This window comes from Macaca thibetana, chromosome 7, assembly GCF_024542745.1.
Source record: "Macaca thibetana thibetana isolate TM-01 chromosome 7, ASM2454274v1, whole genome shotgun sequence".
NCBI classification, from domain to species: Eukaryota; Metazoa; Chordata; class Mammalia; order Primates; family Cercopithecidae; genus Macaca; species Macaca thibetana.
The window spans coordinates 25,074,959-25,087,267 of record NC_065584.1 but is presented as its reverse complement, the minus strand read 5'-3'; positions in this window follow the sequence as shown (position 1 = coordinate 25,087,267).

Genomic DNA, 12,309 nt, shown 5'->3' with positions numbered 1-12,309 from the left:
TATATTAATAATTTCTACAGTGATTACATTTTGCTTTATTATTTTTAAAATAGTGTCAGAGGCGTTTGAACAAGAGCAACTCCATCTTAAATAGGGGCTGGGTAAAATGAGAAGGAGACCTGCTACGCTGCATTCCCTGGAGTTTAGGCATTCTTAGACACAGTTTGAGATAGAAGGTCAGTACAAGATACAGGTCACAAAGATTTTGCTGATATAAAGAAGCCCATCAAAACTTGCCAAGGTCAGGCGCAGTGGCTCATGTCTGTAATCCCAGCACTTTGGGAGGCTGAGGCAGGCAGATGACTTGAGGCCAGGAGTTTGAGACCAGCCTGGCGAAAATGGCGAAACCTCATCTCTACTAAAAATACAAAAAAGTTAGCCTGGCATGGTGGTACACGCCTGTAGTACCAGCCACTCGGGGAGGCTGAGGCAGGAGGATCGCTTGAACCCGGGAAGCAGAAATTGTAGTGAGCTGAGGTGGTGCCACTGCACTCCAGCCGGGGCAACAGAGCGAGACGGAACACAATGGTTTATAAATGCCATGGCAACATCCGGAAGTTACCCTATATGCTGTCAATGGAAATGGAACCCTTAGTTCCAGAATTGTCAGCCTCTTCCTGGAAAACTCATTAATAATCCACCCTTGTTTCGCTTATGATCAATAAATAACCATAAAATAGCCAACCCATAGTCCTCAGGCTGCTCTGCCTATGGAGTAGCCATTCTTTTGTTTCTTTATTTCTCTAATAAACTTGCTTTCACTTTATGGACTCCCCAAGTTCTTTCTTGCATGAGATCCATGAACTCTCTTTTGGGATCTGGATTCAGCCCCCTTTCTGGTAACAATGTATAAAGTAAATGTAAGTAGTGATTAATTTATGATAAAGTAAAAAAATACAAGTTTCCAATCTTGAAAAATGTTTTATGAAAACATTTAATGGTAAAATATTCAGTAATGAAGTATCATAAAATCTTCACAAGCCACATAATCCATGAATAGCCATATAATATCTAAATACATCAAATGGTTATGTATTGATGCTAGAATACTGGGTTAGTTTTGTTTTGTAAATTTTTTATAATTTTTTGAATTATTACATATTGTTTCCATAATCTGAGAAATGTCAAAATTATTAATGGAATGATGTACAACTAATTGAAGCTCAAACTAAGAAGACACTAGCATTATAGCTATATATGTCTGACTATGCTAGTTTTCTTTATTGAACTTAACATTCAACACACATTACTTTTCTAAAGGGATGAGAACATGGTCTCATCTCCACTAATTTTCTATAGAAAAAGATTCTGAGGTCAGGGGCTGTGGCTCACACCTGTAATCCCAGCACTTTGGGAGGCCAAGGCGGGCAGATTGCTTGAGGTCAGGAGTTCGAGACCGACCTAGCCAACACGGTGAAACCTCATCTCTACTAAAAATACAAAACTTAGCCCGGAGTGGTGGCGTGTGCCTGTAATCCCAGGTACTCTGGAGGCTGAGGCAGGAGAATTGCTTGAACCCAGGAGGTGGAGATTGAGGTGAGCCGAGACTGAGCCACTGCCCTGCACTCCAGCCTGGGTGACAGAGCAAGACTTGGTCTCAAATAAAAGAAAAAGATTCTGGAAAAGCCTGAATCTTGGAAACAAATCTATAAACCGGAGTTCATTTGCCTTGTTTCTTTTTTTCTTTCTCAGAGTCAGTAAGCTTTTGTTTCCCTTAATACAAAAGTTAATCTCCATTGATTTCAATCTCTAATACCTTACTTCACAAATCCAACCTATACATCATGCTATTAAATTGCAAAACCTTTACCATGAGCAATGCAGTTAACTGCTTTAAATGACTTTACAGTCATCAAAGTGATTAAAATGAGTTAAAGTAGGTAAAGACAGAAGCCTTCTGCTTGTCATAATTTCATATGGACCAAAATAGCCTCACTGTCCCTTGCAAAACAAGAGGTTCCATTTCTGGCCATTTGAATAAGAGATGAGAATATCTATATTTGGCAATAATTCCCTCTAAAAACGAAACAAATTGCTATTGATAATGAAATACTGACTCAAGTACTGGACACAGAAAGGAAGGTTTAAAAATACCCCAATTTTCACATAATAAATGATCATTGATCCTGTTATCTAAGATGGAGAAATGACCCTGGAAAGTAATTTATTTTCTATGAAATTCTATTCTGAAATCAGGAAATGATATTACAGTTTTGTTTAAAATTTGTCTCTTGAATCTCTCAAGATTTTCAGTACGGAATTTTACATATACAGCGAATCTAAATTATTTCATTTAACTCAATTCCTCTCTCATTGGCCCATTTAATAGAATACAAAGACAATAATAACTGCTCTATACAAGCCAGATGTAATCATCTTGAATACGTGTTAAAGTGATCACTTTCCTGTCTTAGGTAGAAATCAAAGCAAAACAATTTCTTATAACTATGGAAATCCATGAATTGTTCTGGTGATTCCAAGGGCAATATTTTCTGTATGTTTAATTTCAGTTGTAGGAAAAGATTGGAAGGGTTAAGAAGTGCCTGGCCAGGAAGACTCACAAATGGAACAGTAAGGCATCACTTTATCACTCACCACTGGGGCACCTGGGCCAGTCTCTTCCCCATCTAGTTTTGGTGGATTATTTGCTTCACTGTTTTCTCTAAATAGAGAAAACAGGAATACTTACCTCATTCTTCTGAGTTTCAAATCTGAAAAGGTAAGTGAGGGGACACAGTAAATTATAGAACACTGCATAAGGCATTATCTTTTTAAATTATACTTTGTAAAAATGAGCCCCCCAATTTCTGTAGTCACATACAGTAGGCAAAACCACACTGGTGTCCTTCAATAATTGAAACTATTTACTCCATATGATTTGAGGAGTCATCAGCAATACCTTTCCAGAAATCATAATAATTTTAAAGGCATTTAACCAATATCTCACAACTACTAATAGATATTTACGCCTCCAGTACCCAATTATTTTCTTGGATCAATGGTTAAAGCCTTTGTGTTTTCCCATAAATGAACATCTACATAGGAATTGGCAGTTGTTTACAACTTACTAAAATGAAGCTAAGGGACCTTTTTTTACATAAGTTTTGAAAACAGGGGATCATGGGAACAGCACGAGTGTCCTGCATGTCTGATTACATATGTGATGCTTTATATGAGGAATGGACAGGGAGGTAGGATAAAGGAGAGCCACAAAATAAGAAAGAAAGCAAGTTGATCTCCAAAAGGAACCCTGATTTGGTATCACAGGCTGGATGTGTAAAATTAAACAAGTTATTGAAGCTCTCTGAATTTTAGTTTCTCCATTTTAAAAATAGACTTATGAACACATATTTCAAAAAAGGTGAGATTACTAAATAAGATAAGGTTTGTAAAGTGCTTACTTAAAACTAGAATATTTACTATAACCTGAAACATAGTACATACTTAAAAAATTTGGATTCCCTTTCCCCCACCAAAATGATATGGGTATGTTGACTTAAGATTCATCTCCTACTGATGACTTTACTTAAAACTTATCCAGAAGTTTTCATTTATGAGAAATCAACTTTTTAAAAAAATAAATCTTCAGTTTTCATAGCCAAATTTTTCTGTAACTAAGTTTCATGTACATTAATCTTTTATATATTTATGTCTGATAAGTTATACTGACATCACATGGATATTATCTGGAAGATGAATTAGCATTTATAAAAAGGTTAGAGATTAAAGTGCATATTTTGGGGGGCTCTGAAAACTACTGTGTCATATAGGCTCAAAATATTATTTATCATCTATTCGATGTAAAGTGATTCCCATAGAAAAAAAATATATATATATATAATAGAGTAAGAAGGGCACAGATTCATTGTGTCTCAGGAAGCAAAGGCTTTCCCTTACATCCCTAGACGTTGTTATTCTGGGTCATATATACTTGCCAAGTGTTGAAAAGTTCAGGTAATTATCTCTGGTTCTTAATAGGTGCCATTTATTTGTCTTCATTTTATTCAAAGTGGAGGTCATTTGATTCGTTTCTCACTGACTCCGCTAGTTCTACTGGCAGATTTTTCTCTGCATATTTTTGGAGCAAAACCAGTTCTGAAAAGGAATATACGAATTGAGAATGCACTATTCTCATTTGATGGAACAATCTCAATCTTCTAAACTTCTTCCTTCTGGGCATTTATTTATTTATGGTGCACCCTTGGTTTGCCCAAGAGGATTTTTTAATAATTCATTTTCCACAGCTAAACACTTTATAGATATATGGTTCCCATATGGCAGAAAATGTGTAGTAACTACAAGATTATGTGAATAATGCTGCTTCCAGTTTGAAATTGTCAATTATGAAAAGAGTCCTAGACGCCTTTCTAAATAAGATAATCGTAACAGATACATTCTGCATGATCTGTATTTTTCTGAACTTTAAAGAGAAATCTGTACAATTCAATCCACGAAAGGAAAAAACACAACCTGATTTTCAATATATGTATGCGCACACACCCCACCAAAAAACTTGAATAGCCTGACAGTCCAAAATGTATAACTTCTGGATTCAAGACTCTTTTCTATCGGACCCTAGCTTTGCCTTCTACTAGTAGCCCTCTGTGGTTCTTGAACCACAATTGCATCGTGCCTGTGACAGACTCGCTTGCTTGCTGTGTCTCCATTGTGAGCGATGAATGAGGTAATGCCAAAGTTAAGTGCTTTCATACCAATAAAACATTATATAGCTTATGAGTTATTATTATTATTGTTATTTATTGCCCATCTTTTTCACTATCTAGGTCAAGTCTGATTTCTTCCACAAAGCCTTTCCTCACTAGCCGAGGTCACAGCAATCAATCTTTTTTCTAAAATCCCATCGGAAATATGATACCTCACACGTGCCACTTAGAATGACTCATGGCCCAAAGTAGAGTGCAAGTTCAGCAATAGGAGAGGCCAAGTCACATTTATCTTTGAGTCTCCCACCGTGTCTGTTGCAAGGTCTCGAATAGAGTAAGATTAATGCATATTTGTTGATGACTATGTGCTGTACCCAGATGTCAATTCAGGCCTTTTAATAAACAGATTACTCATTTAAACAGCTTGTAGATTCCACTTCAGTATAGTTAATTTTTTTTTAACTTTCAGGGAGGTTTCTCATGAAAAACCAATACAAGAATACCAAGAATTAAACAGGTATATTACTTGTTGTTTGCATGATATGCTAACATGAATGCAATTTTAAGGGTTTTTTTTTTGTTGTTGTTGCTGTTGCATTACTTCAATATCTTCTCTCATTTGCCTTGCAAATTCTACCTGATACCATGCAGTTCATAAACTCATGTTTCTCTGCTCAACCAATGTTTTCCAAATATCTGAGTATGGATTAAATTGATCAGGTGGCAAACTGACTCAGATAAAAAGAGTTTCTTAGTATCATTTTATTTCAAAAATGTTCCCTCTTTTATGAGTGGGCACTATTTAAAAAAAAAATCAGTCTAGGCCCTTCCAGTCTTGCTGTTATGATTTCCTTTTAATGAGGAACTTATGAAACTGGAAACTGTATTTCATATTCGAGCATCCCAGAAGCCTTCTACTCCATATCATATCCCCTCTCCTATTGTCTTTCCAATCCATTTCCTGCTGTCATTCTCTCCCATTGCCTAACCAATGCATAATCCCTTTAAAATGCAAATATTGATATTTACAATAATGGAATTTCTTGTGTAAATAGAATTGTGAGATTTACAGGGAAATGAAAATCTAGTCTTTGGAAACTGCCTCAATAGCTATCTGTGATATATATATTTTTAAACAAGGTCAGTAGGGTAGATGAAAATAGTCCTATTTATACATAAATGCAGTTGGTGTCTTTTTCAGTTATCTCTTTAGATGCAATTCAGTCCTGGTGTGGACAAGTACAGACTATATCTTTTCATAGCAGAATATAGTGTTACAGAAATATCACTAGATTAAAAACAAAGACTTCAAACAATCTTTAAAATTTGCCAAATAATTTAAGATATTTTGTTATGAATGATTTAAAAATTAATACCATAGTTTATCATAGCTTTTAAAATATCAAATGACAATATTTAGTTCACAATTGCCCTAAAGCTTTGGAACTTATTTTTGATCAACCATTAATTAAAAGCTGCATTTTATGTTATTTATTATTTAAAACAAACAAACGTATTAGAAAAATAAAGATCAATATGTCCCCTTTCTCTGTTGTTTGAATGTCTTCAAGATAAGAAATTTCTATCCAGCACCAATGGCAGGAAAGGCTCTGGTACAATAAAGAATGTGCCAGACTGGTTTCTGGACAGAAAACAGCCTTACTGCCTTTGCCACCTATGGGTGTCTTGTGGTTAATCTTCTTTTTGTGATGTTGTCACTGGAAGTGGCACCAGGACTGTAAATTTTACTTGACATTGTTATGATGGATGGATTACTAAGACACTGTAAATGATGTAAACATCTCAATAGCATTAAGAAGTCAAGCTCATGTTTATTGCAGATGTGTGGTACATCTAGACATTGCAGAGAATAAAATTATTCTTATTCAAGTCCTAATTATAAGAGTTATGCATTAAATTGGAATAAATAACAGTACTTAAACTAAAACCGAATTAAAGGGACAATAGCAAAATCCTGAAATTATTGGGTTGTTATATATTCGATGTTGTTAAAATAGATCTTAAGGATGAACCATAAGAATAACAAGGTTAGCTATTTAAATAACCCCCAAACCAAGACATGCATTGCAATATGATTCACACCACCAAAAATTGTGGTCTGGTCTAGAATTTCCACAGAATAACAGTAGTAATTTTACTTCTGTGTCTGATTTTGGCAAAGCATAATTGTTCTAAATCAATCTCCATGAGGTTTCTTTTCAATTCTTAGAATCTTAGAAAATGATCTCTTCACTTTAATCATTAGATTCCTTTGTACACATATACTTAGTGTTTAATTCCTATCCAAACTACAGGCATTGACCACACTGTCATAATGATTTCAGCATAAAGTGATGTAATTCACCAATTATACTATTTAGAGTGAAAATTAAATTGTCAGTTATTTAAAATCATTTAAAATTTAAACAAATATAATAACTAACTGCGATTATGGTAAAATTCCTTCCCCATACAGTAACACTCGAAAGATGAAATCTTTGTATAAAATAAAATAATCTGAAACCAAAGAAAATGCCAGCCTACTTTAAGTCATATTTAACAGAAAAAGCATGAGTCCAATCAAACAAATAGATGCTTGCAGCATGTAGAAATGGCATTGTATTCTTAGGATATCCAAGAAGAGGCAGTAGCTTTATGTTTTTAAATGTGATCAATACAGAACTCTTAGCTTAGCATTAAACATGAATTGCTTGGGAAATATAACCTTGATCGAATGCAACTTCAGACAATTACATAAGACAAACCAATCATTTGGGACTTTGAGTAGATGCAGGTGTTAATGGTATGGTGGTTAAGAGTATTATTTTTGGAGCCAGACTTCCTGGGTTCAAACCTTGGGTGTCCCACTTAGTAATTCTGTTTCCGTAGGTATATAGTTGAACTTCATAGTCCATCATGTGAAAATCTGAAATGATGTTAGCGTTCTCGTGAAATTCAAATATGCTAATGCATAGAAAGCACATAGGAGTGTCTGGCATAGACTTTGCATTCCATAAGTGACTTGGCATTCATTCTTACAAACAGGACCTTTTTTTTTTTGCCATGATAACATCTGTAACACTTCTTATGCATCCTTCAGTCTTGGGATCAGACCAAAGTTCCTCATTTCAACCATAGAAGACAGAAAATGATTCAAATGACTACTTTCTTAATTCTGAGGATGAAGAATTAAGAGTCTTCTGACACATAGCTAGTACTACTCTAGCTGTATAGGAGAGTGGTTATTTCAATACGTACAATGGATGATGTGGTAGGCTAACCAACCTACATCCCCACCTCTCCAAAAAATGATATCTACATCTTGGTTATGGGCTGATTATGTTTCCCCTAAAATTCATATGTTGAAGACTTAAACCCAAGTACTTCAGAAAGCAAACGTACTGTAGGATCTCTAAAAAGGCAATAAAGTTAAAAAGGAGGCTATTAAGGTGGGCCCTACTACAACATGACTTTTGTCCTTCTAAGAGATTAGGACACAGATACATACAGGAGGAAGACCATGTGAAGACAGACGGAGAAGACAATCACGTGCAAACCAAGGAGAGAGGCCTCAGAAGAAACAATCGTGTTAACATTTTGATCTCAGACTTCTATCTTCCATATTCCGAGAAAGCAAATTTCCATTGTGTAAGCTACCGAGTCTGTGGGGCTTTGTTATGGCAGGCCTAGAAAACTACTACACAGCATCTCAGAGACTTTGCTGTGCACATTAATATATTAGTCTCCCAAAGTAATCAACTTTTTTTTTTTTTTTTTTTTTTTTTTTTTTTTTTTTTTTTTTTTTTTCCGATAAATCTTGCTCTGTCACCCAGGCTGGAGCGCAGTGGCGTGATCTTGGCTTACTGCAAGCTCCGCCTCCTGGGTTCACACCATTCTCCTGCCTCAGCCTCCCGAGTAGCTGGGACCACAGGCGCCCACCACCATGCCCGGCTAATTTTTTGTATTTTTAGTAGAGATGGGGTTTCACCGTGTTAGCCAGGATGGTCTCGATCTCCTGACCTCATGATCCGCCCACCTCAGCCTCCCAAAGTTCTGGGAGTAGAGGCATGAGCCACCGCGCCTGGCCCGTAATCAACTTCGTAACTTTATAAAACTGTAGGAGATTTTGAATTCCTTTTGTGTTTTTTCACTTTATTATAAATGTCCAGAGAGTGAAAGTGGACATATCATGCTCGTGAGATTCATCCCTATTTTTATACAGTAGGTAGAGCTGCAGTCTCTTTGATTTTAACTGCTGCGCGCATTTAGTTTAATGAATACATCACAATTTATTATTCGTTTTACTCTTGACAGATATTTGCATTATTTCAAGTCTTGCTGATATTGGCGTTTTTATAAATGACTTTTGGTGAACATGCATCAATGTTTTTGTTGAGTATTTACCTAGAATTAAAAGTATTGGGTCATGAAGTATGCATATGTTCAGTTTGGGACAGTACTGTGGAATATTTTTAAAGTATCTATTTGTACTTCTACCGACAGCATTTGAGAGTTCTGATTGTCATCAGTGTAGCCTTTATGATGGGGTGGTAATAATAACCTATTTTTGAATTAACTTGAAGTAATTAATGATGTAATATTTTATTAATAATGTAACCAGTTTCATTAATTTTTAGTATAGAGTTTCATGAGTATATTTATCCCCATGACCATCACCACAACAAAAATGTAGAACATTTTTATAATCCTCCCAAATTTTCCATGCACACTGTAGTCATACTGCCTATCTTGAGCCACAGGTCCTCACCCCATTTTCTGTCACTACAGATGAGCTTTGTGTTTATTAAAGTTCTACATAAAATGCAGTCTTGAAGCATATACATCCTTATCCCCCCTCTTTCACTCTGCAAATTTCTGCTATCCATTCCTCTTGTTCTAAATATCTATAGTTCACTCATCTTTGTGGCTGTATATTCCGTCATAAGCATATACTAAGTATGTAATGAGGTCTTTAATTTTGCTAGTTCCTATGTCTCCCAAGCCGGAATTAGGTCTAGGAATAGTTCAGCTTTCTGCCAAGCCCTGTGTGGTTTCACTCCGAACATGTAAAACTCACCATTCAGCTTCAGAATCAAGGTGTCATTTTGAATTCGGGAGCCGTTTCTCTGCATAGCTTCTCCCTTTCTGGTACCCTGCCTACAAATCCAGACGCCTTATCCTCGTTTTGGTTTCTTTATGGTGTACCCTGCTTGATTATTCCTGTGCTGTGGTCTGGAAATTGCCTTCTGACAGAAAGCTGAGGAGATTCTAGTGCTCGCTTTGAGTCTTCCCCATCTCCCAGGGATCACATCCTTGAGCTGTGTGTTGTCCAATAGCAGAGAATAGTTGTTCCGCATCCTTTCCCATATTCTTAGTTGGTTTCAGAGGGAAGTCTCATCCTAGTTGAAATTTGAAGTACCTCATATTGGTTTAAATTTCCATTTTCATGATGATTTACTACATTGAGAACCTCTTTATAATGTGCCCACTGGCTTTTTGTATATCCTGTTTTATGAAGGAATTATTAAATTTTTCCTCATTTATCAACTAATTCATCTGTCATTTTCATATTGATTCCTAAGGTTTCTCTTAATATTCTAAACACAAGTTGTCAGCTGTATGTTGTATAAATACATTCTCTCAATCTGTGATGTTCTAATTTTTTAATGTTCTCTTTTCATGACGTGTTCTTAGTTTTAATAGGGCCCCATTGATCTTTTACTTTTTTCCTTTGCTATTATTTCACGTTTCTTGTAAGAAGCCTTTGACAGCTTGGGGTCATAAAAATATTTTCTTATGTTTTAGTCTAAAATCGATATTGTTTTACCTTGAACATTTATATTTATAATTCACCTGAAGTAGACTTTTATATAAGATGTGCAGTAGGAGTGGAAATTCAATTTTCCCAGCACCATTTAATAAGAAGGCCATGCATTCTTCACTGCATCTCAGTTAATCATATATGTGTGGCATGGTGCCTATACAGTCTATTCTTAATAGACTATGCTGTATTTCTGCGGCTTTGCTTTACATCAGTTTAAATAAATATCATGCCTTCTATGTAAGTCTCCAAGGTTTATTCCTAGTCTTCAAGATTTTCTTGGATATCTGGTCTTTGCAGCTTTCCATGTATTTACAATTCATTGATTTTCACATTTAAAGCAAAAACAAAAACAAACCAAAAGTTTTGATCTTTGAGTGAGATTTTATAGAAGAATGACCAGATATTTAACTTCTTAGCAATATTGCATATTCCATTAACTGAACAGGCAATATTTCTCCAATTATTTTGCTATTTAAAATTTCCTGATGTTGATTTGTGTTATTTCATACGGAGCTTTTATAATATTTTATTATATTTATTGTTAGATACTTGAAGCTTTTTAATGACATTGTAAGCCATATATAATTCTCAAAAATTTCATTACTATTCATGAGTGGTGTATAACAATAAAATTGTTGTATATTTACAATTTAACTTGAAACCTTGCTCAATCACTTATTAAAACTCAAAGTTTTTCTTGATTTTCTATGTACACTTCATGTTAAATGCAAATTGTTATAAGGTTATTTCTACGTTTCCAGAAGTGAAACTTTTTCTTTCTTTCTTTTACTGATTACTCCTGTTCACCATTATGTCTGTTGTTTGTTAAAGGTTTTATGTAGATACTCTTTATTGGATTAAGGAAGTTCCTTTCTAATTACAGTATGCTATGAGATGTTTTTAAGTATTTATAGATGTTGAACTTCATCAAATGCTTTTATTTCACCTATTAAGATCATCAATTTTTCTATAAACATAGAAAATAAGCAGATGTGTTTGTTTTAATTTTATAAATTAAGATATATGCAATAGAATCTATCTTCATTCACAATTCTGCAACTTTTGATGAATCATGTATTCATGTAGACACAACCACAATCAAGGTATACAATAGTTGTATAGTATTAAAAAATTCTCCCATGCCTCTTCAGAGTCAATCTTTCTCCTCATCCTCTGGCCAGCACCAATATTTTTACTGAGTAATTTTGCCTTTTCCAATGTAAAGAATATGATACAGTGTGCAGTCTGTAGGTAGACTCAAAGTCTACTTTCTTTCACTTAGTGTGATGCCTATGATGTTCATTCATGATGTTGCAGTACCAGTACTTGCTGTTGAGTAGTAATTCATTGCACAAATATGTCACAGGCAATACTAAAGAACATATGGCTTGTTATTAATTGCTGTTAATAATGAATAATGCCTCTATAAGCATTTACATACATGCTTTTGATGTGACCATACATTTTTTATTTTACTTGTATAAATACCTGTGAGTGGGATAGGTCTAATGTTATGAAATATTATCAAATGGTTTCTTAAAGTAGTTTTAGCCACTTTGCAGCATTTAAACCAAAAATATATCAGAGTTCTATTTATTTTGCATCTTTTTTTTTTTTTTTTTTTAGACAGACTTTCACTCTTATAGCCCAGGCTGGAGTACAGAAGTGCTATCTTGCCTCACTGCAACCTCCACCTCCTGGGTTCAAGCAATTCTCCTGCCTCAGCCTCCCGAGTAGCTAGGATTATGGTGCGTGCCACCACGCCTAGCTAATTTTTGTATTTTTAGTAGAGACAGGGTTTCACCAACTTGGCAAGGCTGG